The following is a 16,417-nucleotide window of genomic DNA, read 5'->3' as shown; positions in this document are numbered from 1 at the left end:
AGGTTATGTGCATAGATTATTTTATAATGTTCAGAGTTGATATTTTGTATTTCTCTGGTACCAGTTTTAATATCACTGTTTTATTTCTGATGTAACTTATTAGAGTCCTTTTCTGTTTCTAGTTAATCTAGTGAGAGGCATGTCAATTTTGTATCTTTTCAAAGAATCAACTTTTTGTTTTATTAATCTTATGTAAAATTCTTTTGTTATCAATTTCATTTAGTTCTGCTCTGACCTTAGTTATTTCTGTTCTCCTGCTGTTTTGGGGATTGGATTTCTCTTTCTTTTCCAATTCCTTGAGATAATTCATTAGATTATTGATTTGTGATCTTTCCAACTTTTGGATGTAAGCATTTAAGGCTATGAATTTTCCTCTTAGGACTGCTTTTGCTGAATCCCACAGATTTTGAGAACTTGTGTCACCTTTGTCATTTAGTTCAGAGAATCTTCCATCTTAATTTCCTTCTTCACCCAATAAGCATAGTAGGATCTACAAGAAGGATAACAAAACAATGAGGAAGGAAATAACAGAGAAGGTAAACAAGTGGAAAAATATATCATGCTCATGCATTGGCAGAATCAACATTATTAAAATGTCTATACTTCCCAAACTAATTTATAGATTCATGGCAATACCCATAAAAATACTGAAATCATTTTTGCAGATCTAGAAAAGATAATTATCTTCTCTGTATGGAGCCAGAAAAACTCCAAATAGCCAAAGCAACCTTAAGCGTAAAGAACAAATCAAGGGGCATCCCTTTACCAGACTGCAAGCTAGTTATAATGCTATAGTAACCGAAACAGTATGGGAGTGGCACAAGAACAGAGGCATAGACCAATAGATCAGAACAAAGAACCCAAATATAAAGTCATCCTCATACAGCCGTCTGAACCTTAGAAAAAGCAGACAAAAATATACAATGGAGAAAAGAATCCCTATTCAATAGATCATGCTGGAAATATTGGATAGCCACATGTAGAAGACTGAAACAGGATCCACACCTCTCACCTCTCACAAAAATCAGTTCATGGTGGATAACAGACTTAAACCTAAGGCATGAAACTGCAAAAATTCTAGAAGAAAATGTTGGAAAAACTCTTATAGACATTGGGCTAGGGAAAGAGTTTATGAAGAGGACCCCAAAGGCAATCATGACAACAACAAAATTAAATAAATTGGACCTTTCTACTTGTTTGATGTATGCATTTAGCATTGTTTTTGCTGTATCCCATAGGTTTTGCTAAGATGTGTATCCATTTTTATTTAAAAACATTAACTTTCCATCATAATTTCTTCATTGACTTGATCATTCAAGAGCATGTTGTTTAATTTTCATATATTTGTATAGTTTCCACAGTTCCTCTTGTTATTGATTTTTAGTATTATTATTATACTGTGGTCTGAGAAGACACCTGATATAATTTTTATTTATTTATTTGTAATTGTTCTGACTTGTTTTGTGGCCTAACATATAGTCTCTCTTGTAGAATGGTCCACATGTTGTTAAGAAGAATGTAAATTCTGCAGTTGTTAGAGAGAATGTTCTGTAAATGTGTTTTGCTTAAAGTCCAATGTAAGCTCAATGTTTTTGTTGATTTTCTGTCTTGATAATCTAATGCTGCATGGTATTCCACTGTATACATATGCCACATTTTCTTAAGCCACTCATGAATTGATGAGCACTTGGGTTGATTCCACATCTTTGCAATTGTGAATTGTGCTGCTCTAAAATTTCAAGTGCAAGTGTCTTTTTAATAAAATGTATTTTCTTCATATGCATAAATTCTCAATAAGGGGATTCCTGGATTGAATGGTACATCTACTTTTAGTGCTTAGACATATCTACATACTAGTTTCCGTAAAGGTTGTACTAGTTTGTAGTACCACCAACAGTGTATAAGTGTTTCTTTCTGTTTGTATCCACTCCAGCATTTGTCGTTTGGGGACTTTTTGATAAAAACCATTCTCACTGGAGTTAGGTAATCTTTCATTGTTGTTTTGATTTGCATTTCCCTGATGATTACAGACATTGAGCACTTTTTCATATGCTTATTGGCCATTAGTTTATCTTCTTTTGAAAAATCTTTTGTTCATGTCTTTTGCCCACATTTTTATGGGGTTGTTTTTTTCTTGCTGTTGTGTTTGACTTCTTTATAGATTCTATTTATTAGCCCTTTAACAGATGTATGGCATGTGAATATTTTCTCCCATTCTGTAGGTTGTCTATTCATTCTGTTGATTGTTTATTTGACTCTACAGAAGCCTTTTAATTTGATCATGTCCCATTTTTTTTTTAATTTTGGTTGTTGCTGTGATTGCCTTTGGGATCTTTTCCAAAAATTCTGTCTAGGTAAATATAAGATTTTCAAACTCACAGTGCAACATCATCTGGGGGATGGACATGCTTGAAGCTCTGACTTGGGTGGGGCAAAGACAATATATGTAAACCTAAACACTTGTACCCCTGTAATATGCTGAAATTTAAAAAAAAATTGTTTTTTCATAGTTCTCATGATGGCCTGGTGCATGCATAGGCATTAAAATTTCTCCAGGTGATTCTAATATGCATTTGGTTTTTGAATTTTTTGAATTTTAAAAAAAGTAAAGAACTGAGAAGATCCAAATAATAAAAGCAAAAGATCAGCAAAAATAAAGTTGGTTTTTGAACAGATAATCAATATTCACCTTATATTAGTATAGTAAATTTATTAGAATTAACCAATATTGATACTTTATTATGAAGTAAAGCTCATACTTTATTCAGATTTCTGTAGTTTTCTCTAAAATGCTTTTTATTTTTCATGATTTCATCTAATATACTACATTACATTTAGTTGTCATGTTTTTCTAGGACTTTCTTGACTGTGACAATTTCTCGCTTTTTCCTTGTTTTTGACAAGCTTGACTATCTTGAGGAGAACTGGTCAGTTATTTTGAAGGATTCCCCTCTACTATAACTTATTTGAAGTTTGTCTCATGATTAGACTGTGCTATGGGTTATCACATCGTATCAAGTGTACTACCAACATGATATATAAATGTTGATGTTGACTTTCAACACCTGCTTGAGGTAGTGTTTAACAGCTTTCTCCACTATAAAATTACTCTTTTTCCCTCCATTTTTATCTTGTAGCCTATGGAAAAAAGTAACCATACACAGCTTATTCTTAAGCAGTAGGGAATTATAATTTCTCTGCTTGTGGGTGGAGTATCTATATAAATTATTCAGAATTCTTCTTCATAGAATATCTGTTCTCCACCATTGATCTATTTATTCAATCATTTATTTATATAAGTATGAACACACAGATATTAATTGTATCTGTGTGGGTTATAAGTCAGTAAATAATTATGTTGGGTTATAAGTCAGTATATAATTCAATACTATTTTATTTATTTATTTATTCATTAGGATACTTTTTTTATTTATTATTTTTATTTCTGCATATTATGGGGGTACAAATGTTTAGGTTATGTGTATTGCCCTTGCCCCTATCCCCCCTCCCCATCAGAGCTTCAAGCATGTCCATCCCCCAGACAGTGTGCATTGTACTCATTATGCATGTATATATCCATCCCCCCTCCCCCCTTCCATCTGTCCAACCCCCGATAAATGTTATTCCTATATGTGCACTTAGGTGTTGATCAGTGAAACCAATTTGATGGTGAGTACATGTAGTGCTTATTTTTCCATTCTTGGGATACTTCACTTAGTAGAATGGGTTCCAGCTCTATCCAGGAAAATACAAAAGGTGCTATATCACTATAGCTGAATAGTACTCCATGGTATACATATACCACATTTTATTAATCCACTGATGTATTGTTGGGCACTTGGGTTGTTACCACATCTTTGTAGTTGTGAATTATGCTGCTATAAACATTAGAGTGAGATGTCTTTTTTATAGAATGTCTTTTGTTCTTTTGGATAGATGCCCAGTAATGAGATTGCTGGATCAATAAATTTTTTATTTTTAATTATTATGGTTGCATAATAGCTGTATATATTTGTAGGATACATGTAATGTTTATCTATTTTCTTGCTCAAATAGTTCCAGCTTGGCTACTGGGGGCTCTTTTACTTGGTTCCATTGTCCCATCAGCATAGTTATTTGTTTTCTTTTATCTGAACACTTCCTTATTTTCCAATACTATCTTGTATATTTCCTGCCAAGCTCTAGAATCAGCCATTTCTTCAAAGAGTCCTGGTTGTTTTTATTGGAGAATATTACTAAAAGCCAAGATCCAGGAATCAGATCTGCCTGTTGCTCCTATGGGCCCAATTATGTTTAGGCCCTTTCTGAAGGTAAAGAAAGGCAAAATATGTGTGTTTATAAACCCCTGTGTATGAAGATATCTATAATACATGTTTGAATTATGTAACCATATGTATCTATATTCTGGTAAACATGAGTTCTAATGATGTTCCAACTTTCATTTTTTTTAATCCTATGAATCCCTCTCACCTCCTCTCCCTACTTGCTCATCAGTGTATGCTCACAGTTGTTTCTCCAGCAGTGAGAAATTTGGCTCCCATCGTCTACCATTCACTTGCCTAATTGTTCAATTCCAGTATATGTTTATAGTAGCATATTTGAATTGTAATTAACTTGTACCCTGTGGTAAACAACTGTATCAGCTAGAGCTTGGGTGATTGTGTAGTCTCTGACTTTTAGTCTTACATTCTCACCACCCATTTCCAGAGCTACTTCAGGCAGCATGTTCCCCCATCCCCTTTAGAGGATTCATTTATAATATTACTAATATATATTTATTATCTAGTCACTGACTGCATTATTTTCTAGGATCTCTCAACCTCCTGAAATACAAATATATATATATATATTTTTAATTTATATATATTAAGGTTTAATCTTTTTGCTGTAAAGTTCTATGGGTCTTGACAAATGTATAATGTCACTTATCCTGCATTATAGTATCATACAGAATAATTTCACAATCCTAAAGATTCTGCTGTGCTTTAACCTGTTCTACCCTGAGTACTTCAAACCTCCTGGCAGTTACTGATTGTTCTATCATCCATGTATTTTGTCTTACCCAGAATATTATTTAGTTGGCATTATAGTGCATGTAGCCCCAATGGCTTCTTTTACTTGGCAACATGCATTGAAGGTTAATCCATGTCTTTTGATTGCTTGGTAGCCATTTTTTTTAATCACAGAATAATATTCAATTATATAAATATACCACTATTTGCTTAGCCATTCACCCATTGAAGAACATCTTGGTTGCTTGTAGTTTTTGATAGGAATAAAGCCAATATAAACATTGACATGCAGGTTTCTATGTGGACATATGTTTTCAAATTAGTTGGATTGGTACCTTGAAATGTGATTGCTGGAATGTATAGTATGACTTTAACTTCATAGTAACTGAAAAACTGTCCCCAGAATGAACATATTTTGTATTACAACCAGCAATAAGTAAGAGCTCTTGTTGCTCTGGATTCTTGTCAGCCTTTGGTATTTTTAGTATTTTGGACTTTAGACATTTTAATACAATCATGTGCCACATAATGACATTTCAGTTAATGACAAGCCAAAAATACCATTGTGATCCCATAAAGTTATAATATCATATTGCTACTAGACTATTTCTATGTTTAGATATGTTTAGATACTTAAATACCTACCATTATATTATAGTTGCCTACACTATTCAGTATAGTAGCATGCTGGCAAAGAAATTTTTCACAATAGCCAAGACATGGAATTAACCTATGTGTCCATCACTGGATAAACAGTTAAAGAAAATGTGGTATATATGCACAATAGGATACTATTCATCCATAAAAAAAAGGAAATCCTATCAATTGTAATAGCTTAGATAAACCTGGAGGACATTATGTTAAGTAAAATTAGTCAGGCACAAAAATACAGATACTGCATGATTTCCCCTATATATGGAATGTGAAAAAGTTGAATTCATAGAAACAGAGAGTAGAATGGTGGTTACCAAGTGGTTTGGAGTATGGTGACTGGGGAGCTGTTGGTGAGAGGACATAAAATTTTAGTTAGGCAGGAGGAGTAATAGATTATAGTAATAGATAATAGTACAATAGATTCAAGATATCTATTGTACATCATGGTGAATATAGTTAATAACATATATTTTATACTTAAAAATTGATGAGGGAGTAGATTTTAAGTTTTCTCACCACACTTATCACAAAAATAATAAGTATGTAAGGTAATATAGATGTTAAATAGCTTAATTTAGCCATTCTCCAATATAGACAGATATCAAAATATGTTATATATCATAAATATATACAGTTTTCACTTGTTAACTGAAAAAGAATGTGCTTAGGATGACTGGAAAATAGTAATATATTCGAGGAGAGGATCTTCATTTCAAGAATACTTTTTAAAAATTTTATACTTTTCTGTCCAGTTTAAAACTTATATTGCATTTACATGTTACTTTCATATAAATAATAGATAAAAATAAGTACATGAATCAATACATACATAAACAAATGAGCCTTATTAATTCAATCAAAGTGGTCATCGAATGGCTCATGCAAAGTTTACATTATTCTAAAATAATGGTGTTATGAATTATAAGATTAAATTATTCAAATTATTGATCTGCTTCCTAACAGAATGTATATGCTATTAGATATTAGTTTAGAAATTATATCAAATTTATACGTATAGCTGTGAACTCAAACAGATTGTATTCTTCATTGAAAATTTGATCTAAACTTTCAAATCCACTGATTACTTCAAAGACATTCTTAAGAGCTACAAAAATAGAGTTTGAACAAAACTGTCATAATCAGTTTTTCAGAGCTGAGTTCATGGTAATTATAATAGAACTCATGATACTACCAGACTAGAGGGAAAAAGGTCAAAGGGGAAAAAAACTTCAGGTATATATTCTTAGTAAATTTTAATAATGTAGGTTTTCTTCAAACAGTCCTGGAAGTGCCTATTTTTATGTGGATAGTTTGATTTGTTTTTGTTTTCAGGAATATTCTCATTCTACTTGAGCAAAATCTTTGAGTCTTTGAAGTTTAGGGTACGGAGAAGAGGCTGATGCATTGGGACACTGGATCAATATCCCCATTTCTTTCTTTGAAAAGAGAAAGAAAATTGACAATTAGTTTTGAAAAGAAACCTATTTCAGCAATACAATTTTATGCATTCCCAGATTCAACTAAATTTTTCATTGCTCTCTGTCACCCCAAAACATCTTAAATCTAGAAATAATTTCATAGATATGTTTGAATCATGAAATATGGGACACAATATTGAGATAAATATATTACTCTAGAGATTTGCATGCCTGGCAAAGGCGATTTCATTTCATTCCATTTTGGCTGTCCAAAAGTATTTTTTTTACTGAAACTGACATGTAATGTTGTAATTTTATATCTGATCAATGAAGCTTTTATTTATATCAAGGGTTTTCATGATGAGAAAATAAAAGTTACAATTTACAACTCCTCCTATCTTGCCAAGGCACATTTCCCAGGAATGACTTTCCATATCAATGCAATTTAAAAGTTTACTGGAGCAAATAAATAAATAAATACCACAGTGCTTCAAACTTCTTAGATTCCCTGCAAAGTAAAAACGTCACAATTAACTCTTACCACTTCATTAAAAGTATTCTTGCTAAATTTGATCCTTTCTTGCTAAATCCATTAAATCAGTTTTAGTCCTCAGCTTAATCATTCCAATAACATCATATAAAGCTGACTGTTTCCTGGTTCTTGAAATCCATTCTTTCTCAGCTTCATAGTACACAATTATCAGTTTGTCTAGACCTTACCAGCCTATTTTTATATCTCCTTTGCAACAACTGTTATGGACTGATTTATGCCCCTCCAAAATTAATATTTTAGAGCCCTAACCCTTACTATCTCAGAATGCAACTGCATTTGGAGATAGGGCCTTTAAAAGGGTGATCAAATTAAAATTAGGCCATTAGGGTGGGCCCTAATCCAATCTGACTGGTGTCTTTATAAGAAGACGAGATTAGGACACACTGAGAAAGAGACATCAAGGAAATACACACACAGAGAAAAAGCATGAAGAGCACAGTGAAAAGGCAGCCATCTATAAGCTGAAGAGAGAGGCTTCAGGAGAAGTCAAATTTAATACCTTGATCTCAGACCTCCAGTCTTCAGAGATGTGAGAAAATAAATTTCTGTTACTTAAGCCACTCAGATTGTAGTATTTTGTCATGGTGGCCTAAGGCATATTAATACAACTATTATTGAGGATAGAAAAATTCAGAAATCTATATAAAACTTCATTTCTTAATTGCTGCTCAAATTGCTGACTTCAGAGCATACCAAAATGGGAGCTCTTTGCAATATTTTAATGTATAGACATTACATAAAAATAAGAGAACAAAAAGTTTTATCCAAAAATGAGCATGCTATAAAACTTATACGAAGGATATATTTGTCATTAAAGGCAAATTCATGATTCAGGAAAAGTTATGTTACATTTAGTAACATATCCTTATTTAGACATCCTATAAGACTTTCCACTAAATAAAATTAAACCATATCCTTTTTTATAGTAATATTTACTACCGATCTCTAATTGCTATGGTCTTTGTACAACATAAAATAAAAATAAACATATTATTGATAACATTAGCTGACATGGTCTTACAAAATTATTGGATGGTTTCAGTCCTCATTGATATTTATGGTTATAATTATCTTTTTACATCATAATATTAATTTATGTATACATTTATTTTTGACTGAATAATTTTAACAGGCAGCAGGATCAACATTGAGGAAATAACCAGGAATAAAACATGACTACTTATTTCAAGAGAGCTCATAATCAATTTGCATATGAAAGACGAGTGAAGGAACAATAGCAAACAAGGTTCACAGGTGCTGGGTCATGTGTAGTATCAAGGACCTACGTAGTTAGAGGTCAGTTCTGGAAGAATTGGGCAGTAGGCTATGACAAGTTTGATGTGAAAGTTAGCTAGGACATCTAAAAATTCACTTCTGTATTTGGAACAAGACAACTTGAATCAAGAATGAATACTTAAATATAGCCCCAGAAATGGAACTAGCTATTAGTTGAATACTGACAATGGTTTGAACAGTGCAATTCAGATCTGGAAACCCTTTCTACAGACAAATCTGTTTCAGCAGATGTTGTTTTGAGAAGGATGGGATTTATTTCTTCATCAATGGTGAAAAACATGTACAGTTACCATAGAAAGAATCTCTAGAAAATATAAGGTGAAAAATAATGTTTTATAAATTGATGTAAAATGTTGCTTAGGCTTCCAAAATCTGAGTTTATAAAGTAATAGCAGTGTTGATTTTATAAATAAAGAAATACTAGCAAGTAGGGGCTAGAGTAAGATCAATATAATTTTTTTTTAAAAAAAGAAATGCATTTGGCTTTTCTCCTTAGGGATAACTGCAGTAGATTTCAACCAATGTTTCCTAAATTTTCAGATTTAAATTGTTATAGATACAAATTATCTATGTGGTGATTAAATAAAAGGATATATCCAATTAACATGAATTGTTATTAGGTATTATTTATCCTTTATGTGATAATTTCCTCTACTAGTAGAGATAACAATACAAAATATCACATGTCAATTTTACTTTTTTGATATTTTTATTTTTAACTTTATTTTTCACATAATCTTAGACTGGTAAAATTTTCATAGAACTGGTAACAAGTTTAAGAAGTAAAATTCTATTATATTATAGTTCTCATTTTCCTTTTAACCTGTCTTCTTAAGGGTGGAAAAAATAAAATATAATCCCCAGTTTAAATTCTATGTGCAACAGAGCATTTACAATGATTACAATGAGCAGCAAAGCCAACAGATTGGTGAAAGACTGAGAAATCTCCAGTTCATTCAACTAGAACTATCAAAGTTCTACCTTGATGATACTGAATTTTATTTAGACAATTTTCTTTCACCAACCACACTTGAAATAACATACACAGTAATCCACCTACACACACACATTGATTGCATTCAAATTCCAACACTCCACACAAACACAGACACATGCCAAGTGACCACATATAATAAAATATACAACTCAGACTATTTAATAACAGCTATCAGTGAGGTTTAAAATTTATAAAGGGATACACAACATCTTACATTTCAACAAGAAAGTAATCCCAAGGGTGATTGATGTAAAAAGGAACACTAGACTTCAATGTGATTCAGGAAGACAAAGAATCCTATAATGTGCACACAAGACCAATAATGTCTTTCTTTTAATATAGACATGTAAACAGATAACAAAACACAATGCAATAAATGTTATCATGGAAGAATATACAAAGTACAATAGAAGCAGACGAAAAAATTAATTTTGATTTAAAGTTTCAGAGGAAGTAAGAACACATATGTCGGAAAACACAGGTGCGAAATTTTCCCTAGGGTATGTGTTAATAACTAAGTGTAGAATTGCTATGTTAAAATATTTGTGGATTTTTAACTTACCTACATAACGCCAAAGTGTTTTCCAGTGTGATTCTTTCAATTTATAAACCTCCTATCACTATATCACTATCACTGTATGAGTTATTACTGCTCCTTATCTTTACCAACATTGGTAAAGGGTTTTTTTTTTTTTTTTGCTTGATTATTTGTTTTTTTACCTTTCAACTATTATTAGTGAGGTCAACTATCATTTTAAATGTTTATTTGCAATTTGGATTACAAAATGCTTTTCAAAGTTTTTGCCTGTGTTTTTCATTCGGTTTTTATCCTTTTTCTTAGCTATTCCATGGTTTACTAATACATGGTTGAATATATATGTAATCCATAGCCTATGTGACTTTATAGTTTTTATTTTTGCTCCATTTGTGGAATTTTATTGTAAAAATGGTTTTAATTTTATTCTAGTCAAAATTATCAGTCTCCTCCATTATGGAAACAGCTTTATGCCTAGTTTAAAAAATCCAATTCAAATTTCATAAATCTATTCTTTTCAAACTTATATATTTTTGTCACAATTGAGTCTGATTTGCTTTGAATTGTTTTGGGATTTCATACAGAGGTCAATTTCATTTTTTGCTCTCTTTGAGTCTGAAAAATCCATGTGGATCACAACAACATCCATCACAAATTACTCTTTTTTCATTTTTTCCTATATTTGGCAGGGGCAGTTATGTCACATATCCAGAGCCCATTCATACATGATATATTGATTTTATTGTGATATATTGTGACATATCAATGTATCACTATATATGTCTAGCATATTGTGATATATTTATTTTATAATACATTAATTTTATTGTTCCAATGACTATTTATTCCACCAATGACACACTTTCTTGAACATCCTATTAATAGATACAAAATAATTATTGACATCTGGCAACAGCAAAAGTTGGTTAGCCCTTCATTATCATTTTCTCTTCCCATAAAATTTAGAATGTGCTTGTCAAGCTCGGCAACAAGCCTATGATTGTGATTGCTGTAAACCTCTGTTGGAAAATCAGCATATTTAAAACATTTTTAAATGTCAAAGTTTATTTGGGCATTTACTATTTTCCCATAGATATCTTGAAATCTTTTACTATTTCTCAGGTACTTGATAATTTCTGCACTAATGTGGTTGGTATTTGTCGTGCACACTCTTGAGTCCTTTCCATAGGCTATGGGGTCCCTCCTACTATGTCTGTGCCCTTATATTCAGCTTCTTTCCAGCTAATGGCTCTCACACCTGTTACATGCAGGATGACTCTTGAATGATGGAGCTTCCTTATCAGTGTGGAGAGCCAGACTTCCTTGGTTTTATGTTTCCTACCACCATCTCAAAGGCATTGAGTAGGAAGGGAGTATTAAAGACTACCTTCTTTACCTGGAAAACTCCCATATAGATAATCTGCCAGAGCTTTCTGGCTGAATAATGCACTTCACCTAAAATCGCTCCCCTGTTTGGCTCCTTCCTCTTCTCTGTTCTTCTTCCTCCATTCCCATACTCCTTTTTCTTGAGAATACTTGTACCTGAGCCTCTGACTCATAGTCTGTTTCTGGACAAACATGACTTGCCAGAGTATTATTTATTATTTAACTATATTTTTCATCTTTTCTTACTGGTATATACAAATCAAAATTCAATTACTTTCTATATATATGATCATCTCATCCACAAATAATTATCTTTTTATTCAGCTGTTTAAATCTTAAAACATATTTATTTTTCTCATATTATTGCACTGGGTCTCCTGTTCTTCTTAATTTTAAAGAAAAAGCTTTTACTATTCCTCTATTGTATTTGCTTAGGTTTCTTGTACATATCCTGTATCAGCTTAAATATTTCATGTTTATTCCACTTGTTTAAAGAATTATTTAAATTATCAACAGGTGCTGAATTACATTCAGACATTTATCTGCATAATTAAGTTTGTTAAATGCTCTTTTTCTGCTGCCTTCTGTTCCATTCTTTTTTTAAAAAGATGAGGTCTCCCTCTGTTGCCCGGGTTGGAGCACAGTGGAGGTATCACAGCTTACTGCAGCCTTGAACTCATGGGCTTTAAGCAATTCTCCTGCCTCAGCCTCCCTAGTGGCCAGGACTACAAGTACATGCCACCATGCCTGACTAATTCTATTTTTTATTTTTTGTAAGTTAGGGTCTCATTAAGTTGCTCAAGCTGGTCTGAAATGTTGATTTATTTTCTATTGTTAAACCAGTCTCCAGTCATGATTTAAACCCATATTCAACATGATATAGTATTCTTTTATTTATATATTGCTGGATTCTATTTGCTAATATTTTGCTTATAATTTTTGTCTTATCTCATAGTGAGATTGGCCTGTATATTTCATTTTCTCTACAATCCTTTTTTACAGTTTGATGTCAAGGTTATGTAATATTCATACAATGATTTGGAATTTGTCTTATTTTTACATTCTCTGGAAGAATTTGTGTAAGATTAAAATTATTTTTATCATTAGTGTTTGGTGGAATTCATTAAGCAAACATGAAGTCATCTGATTCTGGGTTTTTTTCTTTTTGATATTGTTTTTTAATACTTATCTTCTTGTCATAAATTTTAAGTTTTTTAGTCTTCTTTAGTCAGATTGTATATTTAAAGGACCTTGTCCCTTAGACAAGTTTATATAAGTTTTCAAATTTAGTAGTCAAACTTGTTCATAATACCTTATTATCTACTTAATTAATATTTGTAAATCTATAATATTGCTATATTTTCTATTTTTTATATTGGTCAGCACTTTGGGTTTTACACTAAATTTTGCTTTCTATTTGTCCTAATATGTGTTTCTTTTGCTCATTTCCTTGCAAATTTTTTTTTCAGTTTACTAGTTTGGGAGCTAAATATACTGTTTATCTTTTTTAGTAGGTGTTGTGGGTATTTCAACTTATATATTTAATGATACAAATTCTAAAATTAATTACTACCTTCGTCATCCTACTAGACAATCCATGAAATTTAAAAAGTTTTAACTCCTTCCCCCATTCAAATGTATATGTTCTTGGAGTTGTATATTTTAATTATACATTATCTCTTTTTTAAACAGATGCTTTATTGCTTTTTCTTTTTTTTCTCAATCCTGTAGGTAATTTTAAATATATATCCCTGTCAATATTTTTAAGCTTAATTCTCATCTTCAGAAATAGTAAGCATAATTATCATATAATGTACTGACAATTAAAATAACTGAAAAATTTGCATGTCTAGTTATATTTGCTTTTAATTTGCATTTTTTGCTTCATTTGCCTTCTATCAATTGCCTAGATGCACTACTAGTCTAGTATTACTTTAAACTAAGTTACTAGTGCAAATAACTGGGTTGTGACTATGTACATCTCTACTGAGGTTACATATTCTGAAGGATTTTTTCACTCTTTTTGCTTAGCTACAATGCAATTTACCAATTGTTTTCTTGATGTGGCTGTGCTATTAAATTGTTGGGTTTTAATTGGTGGTATAAATTGGTGGGTTTATTTCTGGTACACACTTAGATTGAAGACGTAGAACTTTGTGTATCAGCCTTTTAGGGAAAAGTTCTACCTTTAGACTCTCCACCTTGGATGAGTGGTGGGTTTTGTTTCTGCCTTCATTCCCTTCATTCCTCACGAGGCCACCAAACAAAGCTTGGGGTCTAGATGCTTAACAAATGCTTTTATGGTAAAAGTCTTCTGGATTACCTTTCCCTCTCTAGGTTGCTGCTGCCATTTAGCTTTTGACCATTTAATTCTTCAGTATCTGATTATCACATTGCTTTTGTTTTTTAAAATCTTTTAAATGTATGCTAGCAGGATTTGGGATCCCCATGTCTGTTTATCTGTCTGAGCTTGAACCTGTGTTCTGTTCCATGGGTGAAAATAAAACTGGGGGAGTTAGCACTTACTCTGGTTTTAGCCACTTCCTTGTACTATTGAAGTAAGTGATTAAAGGCTTGACTGTTCCTTCCCTTTTTGCTCGTTGCTTTAATTTACTACTTTGACACCTGGCAGCACTGTATATTCTCTCTGACTTAGCTGGGTTTCTGACAAATTGGTGCAGTGAACAGGGTGGTGTATTAAGATCCGGAAGAGAGAAAGTCTGAAGACTATCTTTGGGAGGTGCTAGCAGAGTACCTGGGGCATTCTAGAAGGGTGCTACTGAATCATTTGCAAGAGTCTGAGGGTCCCAGGATGTACTTCACACACAGGTCTTGAGAAGTGATAGCAGAGCTGTTGGGCACTTCACCAGCCCCGACAGTGGGTTTTGTAAAATGCTTGCTGAAGCCATGGGACATTCTTGGAGGATGCTAGAGGACTGGTTTTATAAACTTTCCATTTTGGAGGGAGAGCACTGGTCTTTCTCATTAGTCCCTGACTTTCCAGCTGAGCATCTGGTGTCTGGTGAGTCCAATTATAGACCTAGTGAAAGCCAGCGAAGCAATGTTCCAGCCATTGTTTAGAGGCCTCTACCAGTGTGACCAGAGAGAGTCGGGGAGCCTTTGTTTGCTGAGTAGCACTAAGCAGGTCACTGATAAATACCCTGTGGTGCAACAAGATATTGAAATTTCAGAAGAGAAAAGAGTGTAGAGCCCTTTAGTATACTTTGTCCAGCACCAGTACTTATATTCAATCAGGCTATCTTCTACCTTCCTTCAAATTTATACCACTTTTCTACAGTTACTGACATTTTAGAAGAGATCTTAGCAATTTAATTAGGTCCCCTCCAGAAGCCCTGCTCTGCTCTTGTCAGCCTGTCCCACACTGTCCTATGACAGTCCTGGCCAAGACACAGCTTTGGATGTTCCATCCAGCTCCCTACTCCCTCCTCCTGCCCCAGAAAACTTGTGGCCAAATCCTACCAGGTGGCCCCTGAAACTGACACAGGTTCTCTTCCCTTACTGGGGGTTGGGAAGAAACAGTATCCCTCTGCCAAAGTTAAATTCAATGGAGAAAGAAAAGAAAATTGTACTTCTTGGGCCTTTCAGATAGGCACAAGTGCACAGGTGACTGTACTTCTTGCAATCTGGCACCAAGATGAGGGGCAAAAATAATGCTCTTTGTTTTTGGGTCTGAGGCAACCACCACAAGGACTCCTGCCCAAGACTGATTATGAGTGGGCCCCTTTAGTCACTACAAACTTCTGTTAGTAAAGCCCCTACTGATGAATGTATTATGGGTATTGAAGCATCGTCTATTTACACTGCTGCTAGTCTTTGTCCCCAAGCCCTGATGGTATTTGCTACAGTTAAAACTGTTATAGAGCATGTGGAAGACCATGAACCTACCTGACTCACGGGCTATAGTTAATAGCCTAGTGGTTTGCTGGAGCCACTGACAAGCCTCAGACTGACATATAAAATAACCATCTCTCATCTCCCTGGAGACAAGACATTTGGATAAAAATCAATTTTGCTCCTTACAAGTTTTTTTCACCCATGCAGATGCTTATCAGAGCCAGAGGGGAAACAACCAGTGAGCAGACTATGCTTGTCAACTGGGGTGGAGACGGAAGTGTCTTCCTCCCCAGAGCAAACAGATGTGTGACCAATTGCCTCCTGGATACACAAGAGGGCTGTCCATGGAAATTCAGACACCATTCTAGACTGGGCCTGCACATAAGGACTGACATTGTCTTCACATGATGCTGAAACTGAATGAAAAAGTTGTCCTTGTTGCCAGACCGTAGCCAAGGCTAACACATCACCCAGGGACAGATTCCACAAGTCAAAGGCTGGGACATTCTGGGCAAGTAAATCATGTTAGACCTCTTATCCCATTCGGAGGGTTTCGCTGGATTGCGACTGCAGTTGACATTTTCTCTAGGTTTGGTTTAGCTATCCCCATGCAGGGTGGCTTAGGCCACACTGTCTGAGCATTACAAAACCGTATTTGTTCCCTCTTAGGGCTTCCTGAGTGCAATACATCTGAAAACAGGCCAGATTTAT

Source organism: Microcebus murinus, chromosome 15 (genome assembly GCF_040939455.1).
Source record: "Microcebus murinus isolate Inina chromosome 15, M.murinus_Inina_mat1.0, whole genome shotgun sequence".
Classification (NCBI taxonomy): Eukaryota; Metazoa; Chordata; class Mammalia; order Primates; family Cheirogaleidae; genus Microcebus; species Microcebus murinus.
The sequence above is the reverse complement of the archived record's forward strand: the minus strand, read 5'-3'. Positions refer to the sequence as shown.